Source organism: Apteryx rowi, unplaced genomic scaffold (genome assembly GCF_003343035.1).
Source record: "Apteryx rowi isolate R43461 unplaced genomic scaffold, aptRow1 scaffold_64, whole genome shotgun sequence".
Classification (NCBI taxonomy): Eukaryota; Metazoa; Chordata; class Aves; order Apterygiformes; family Apterygidae; genus Apteryx; species Apteryx rowi.
The window spans coordinates 1,288,228-1,293,634 of NW_020450916.1; positions in this window are offsets into that span (position 1 = coordinate 1,288,228).

Sequence of the window (5,407 nt, forward strand, 5' to 3'; positions counted from 1 at the left end):
AATACCTTTAAATGGTGATACATCTTTGAAGGCCAAAGATGAAGTAATGGATTTTGCTTGGGAATCCTTTGAGGAAATCTTTTGGGAAATCAGTCTTCCATTTCAACATCAGAACTAAATATTAGCTGAACACCTTTGTGATCTCTGCTGCAGTCTAAGACAACACCAGGAACACCCATTGGTATGTTTACAAAGTCTTCTGTGGTATGTCTGGAGGCTGCCCCCAACCTGGGTTCCTTTCTCAAAAGGATGATGAACCTGAAAGTGAAGCCCCATACGTGGCTGGAGGTTTCCTGCTGCAGCATATCCTGCATGCTTGAGCATACTTAGTAGCTTGCCACACACAAGTCGACAACCTTTCTAGTTTGCAGACAGCCTGACAGATGTCTCTGTTGATGAGGACTATATAGGTGGAGCCAGTCATGTTTGCTACACACACCTTCTCAAGATATTGAGACTGTTGGTTAGTGGATGCAATGACAGAGCCAAAGGTTGCTCCCACACTAACTGAGCCAGCCACCTGCATGTCCCAACTTATTAGCATAGAAAAACCCAACTCCTAGGATTTTAGACTGTCCCAGAAAGCATCTCCCCCATCTGTAGTACCAAAGGATCCTTTAAAAATACCTGAAGTTCACATTAAGGTACCTTTAATCCATTATATGCCAAAGGTGTAGCAGATTTCCCAAGCATCTAACCAAATAATTATTTGTATTTGGGGCTGTCTTGGAGGTCCGTTTYTATTGATCTGTGCAGCTATAAAGCCCAGAATGCTGAAGCTGCTTGTTCTCTTGGAGAAATTGTGACTCAAAGTTTATTTCAGTCAAGTTATCCTTCAGTTTATGTGAAATAAGTAAAAAAACAATCAGGTCTTACAGAATTAAATTTTTTACTTTGGTATCTTTGGCTAGAAGGGCTAAAAGAGGAGATTGTTTTATCTGTGCAGTAAAATATCATCTTTCCCAACATTTGTAGATAAAATTTAGCTAAGGAGTAAGATGTTTTATGGGCCCCAAAGGGGGTCTTGGCTATGAGTTGTTCTACAGAGTCTTGACGGGCTTCTGACACGGGCCAGCTTCTGATGCCAAGCACTCGATGGAAATCAGGAATATATGCACTGGCGTCAGTGAAACTTCCTACCATCCTTGTAAAAAATGGATGTGAAGTCAGAAGAGGCACAGAGCCAAGAGCAGCATTTGAAGAAGGGCCGTGTTGTATACTGTTGCATGTCGGCGGCGTTCCACTGCAATCAACGCCTTCGCACCACCCAACACCTTTCTGAGCTCCAAATGTGAGTGCTTTTGACTAACCTGACTGCAGATCTGGTTTGACTTGCTAAGGTAAATGAGACTAAACTTTTCAACAATTGCATCAAAAACCATCCTGAAGAAATAGTTAGGTCAAAGTTAGCTTTTCATATCAGTTTCCAAACAGTTCAGTCTTCTGTATGCTTGAAACAGTGATTTAGGCTTGTTTTAAATTAGGGTCGAAAGCCAGGTATGAACAGGGCCATAAGCAGAGCAAAAGAACTGCTGAAAACAGAAACTGTTGAAAACTCATTGTTTGGGGCACTCTACTCCATGAAGATCTTTAGAAAAGTAAGTTAATTCACTAATCACCTGATTCACAAACCTCTCACTGATACACAAAGAATTTGTGTCATCAGTTTCTATTAATGCCTGTGAAGACTAACCATGAAAATATCCTCTGCACAGATGGGGGAATAAATTGTGTAGCTCCGCAATGAAATAAATGTGGATGTTACCAAATAAAGATAGATCCTGTGCATAGATCCTGTAAAAACCAGTCTGTGATGTCTGGCTGTGAAGCAAGTCAAAGCACAGCAAGGCAAGTCAAAGGGAAATAGTTTAGATCTAAAAAAGATTAGGTGCCTGGGGAGGGTTTGGAATAAAAATAAATACACATAATTGAAATAAAGGGAAAAAGCACATCTTTTGACAGCAGAAATACATGCTAAAATAGGAGCAGGATAGGAACTACCAAAAACAGGAATTGCTTTTTCAAGATACATTAGAGTCCTTCAAAATGTCTGTAAAGGAAATAAGATTATCAGGATGACTTTATTATTAGAAGAAAAGGAATATTAAAAGACCTCAGTTCAGTCTGAATAAAAAAGATAAATTTCAAGTAAACTGACATGGAGTTTATCCATGGTTGGGTTTGCAGCAATAAAGTCAGTGAGGGAATAAGCTATGTGATTTACAGGCAGTAAGCTTCTGTAAAATTTACAAACTGCTGTTATAAAATGTCATCTTTTATGATGCATTCCACTCAGCCTGCATATATAAAGGGCACTGCAATGGAAAGAGTAGCAAAAGCAAAGCAGTCTTCTGTCCTACATAGCTACCTTTTTTGCCTTTTAAAACAGTAACAGATATCTATCATATGATGATCCTGCTGCTAGATTTCTTCTTACTATTTTTTCTGTTTCTGTAGGTATACTGTTGGCCTTGGCATTATTGATAGAAAATTTAGGATGGTTTAAATGTGACAAATTTTTGTAAGATGCTCATGGAGGAATAGAGCAAGACTTTCTCAACTCTCCCCCCCCCCCCCATAAAGGTAGGACTTACAATAAATTTGGGTCATTTTCTGTTTTCTCTGCTTTCTTTTAATTGTTTGGTCTACAGCCATGCAAGGCTTAGGCATGGTAGGCCTTAGGAATCCAGAGCCTGAATTAACCTTTTTCATGAAGCTTTTTCTGAGTTTTTGCTGAAATTAAGCATCTGTTGACCTCGGAAACTCGACATCCATTTCAATTCTGACTAGTTAAATTTTTAAAAACCTCCAAGAATCCCTCCAAGGTGTCAAGTCTGTTATAAGGTGGTGTTGACTTTGTTGAAAAGACGCTTAAGTATTTCTCATGGCACCAGGGTTAACTTTTGAATAAGTCCAGATATCTTGGATGTGAACCATTATGGTTGTTTTTTTCAGATGATTTCGGCCAGAAACCAGACATGTGGTGGTGGTCTGTCTGAATCTCAGGCTTGATCTGACAGATTCACACTTTGTCTTGACCTTGCATACTGAAAAGAAGTCCGTTCTTGTGCAAAACAAAATTGCCAGCTTTGCGCTTTTGAGTGGGTAGGAATGCCAATGGGAAGGGCAAGGAGCCCCAAAGCAGTGGTATGGGAAATACCTGGAACTGCAGGCTGAGCCGAGGAGTGCTTACRTCCTCTGAGCAGAGAGGATTACAACAGCAGAAGGACTGAGTGCTGGATGCTCGTCAAGACCAACCTCCAACTACCTCAAGACTGACCATGAGGACCAAGTGGGCTGTTTTACCCTTGGCTTGTGCTGAGAGCTGGCTTGGCAAAGGGTAGTCAGCCTCGCCAGGAGCTATTCAGACTTGGCTCCTCGGCCAGTTAATTTGCACAGACAGAGCTCCTTTCAAGTTACAGCCCAGGCTGCACCTATTGTCAAAGTCATATATGCAAACTGAAGCCCTGTTCCAGCATGCACACATCCCTCTCTCATTTTCTGTATTGACGCAAAGGGCTAATTCCTGCTCAGTACTTCATCTTCAGTTGAAAGCTCAAAYGTTATTTTAGTGGGTTCTTTGGAGTCCAGCATTATTGATGAAGTTGCCTCTGATGAAAATGGAAAGTCCTACTATTCTTTGTTCAGCACTAGTGAAAAAACAGTTTGAGTTAAAATTTTAACTGGGCTGTGTTTTGAAAGTTCAGCAAAATAAATCAATAGTAGTGGTGATAAAACTGGGGCTTAATGGTAGCTGTTATAGTAGAACAACAGTCACTATACAGCCATTTTACTATCCAATGTCCGTAGTTTCTACAGTTTATTCTGACAGATTTATCTTTGCCTTCATTTAATAATATACTCCTCTTTAGCACAACAACCATTATTCTAAGTTTAAAATACTTTACTGCACACAGAATAATAGGGTTTATATCTGCTGCCTATCTTGCAAAATATTTAAATTCAAACTGTTTACAAATGAACAACAAATAAATACAGTTTAAGAACCATCTCCTCTTATGGTGAAAATTGGATGAGCTTCATTGACTTCAACAGAGAAGTGTGTCTGACAGCACAATGGATGGTGTTTCCTATGACTGTGAGTCTGCAAATTGCAGTGGGCACTGAGATATTTCCTTTCTTATTCCTCTTTGGTAGACAGCTAGGGATTGGTGCCCATTTGTGAACAGAGCTGTGTGAGGACTCTAGTTGAAGAAGGACTCTGCAAGGAAGGGGTTTCCTGCTGGCATCTTCTATGGCAGAAACACACAAGCAACGGGAAACACCTGAATTGGGTGTGCTTCCATGTGCATTTCATTTCCATCACACCCAGAGGCATCGTGAGTAAAATACAAGTGCATTGATTTCTGCAGGTAACAAAAGAAACAGAATATCTGTACCAAATGTGCGTGGTGTGAGGCCTGTGCAGGTCAGTGAGGAAAGATGGCCAGGCAGCCCATGGAGCCTAGCAAGCGTTTGGGGTGGCAGTTCAATGCCAAGCTCTGCCAAAACTGGATAATGCCCATGGATGGGGTTTGCCAAAGGAGGGGAGGGAGGAAGCAGCTAACATTTCTACACGTTAGGGTATGCGGATCTGAGGAGAGGCCTGAATCTAAGGCTATTGCCAAGACAATCTGGGAGCCTTAAGTCTTTATGTAACTGATCTTGGTATTTTATTAACTGCTGCCTTTTCTGGGTTTATAAAATTTTACATTCCTAATGAAGTTCTATTTAAGTAATTCAGAGCTGGAAAGTAGGAGAGTACAGGAGTATGGGACAATTTGGAGTGTTTTGCRGGGAATAATTTTGTGCTATGTCTATACAGCAAAATACAGGCCAAGTGTCGTGCTAGTACAACTCTACTGCTTCTGATGCTAAAGACCAAAGAGTAGGATCATTTTCAACACTGACACTGTGGATATACTTTGACTTGTGGTGGGCTGAGTGACAAGAGAATTAGAAGTTTATATGGCCAAGACCTTGCATGCAAGAGGAATAGTGAATAAATGTAGTGAAATAACCAAGTGGTATTTAAAAACTACAGGAAAAAAAAAAGCAAAATGGGGAGGTACTGTAGCTTTGTATGTTGTGTGAGAATTTCTGTATTAAGTGGCCCTTTCACTGAAATCAGTACCAAAATAGGCTCAAGAGCAGTGCATCCCTATGAGTAGGAAGTCAAGCAAAGGAGGTAGGAGACCTGCATGGATGAGCAAGGAGCTCCTGGCAAAACTCAACCTGAAGAAGGAAGTATACAGAAAGTGGAAAGGGGGACAGGCCACTTGGGAGGAATATAGGAACGTTGTCAGAGTATGCAGGGATGCGACGAGGAAGGCTAAGGCCCGTTTGGAATTAAATCTGGCAAGGCATGTCAAGGACAGCAAGAAGGGCTTCTTCAAATACATCAGTA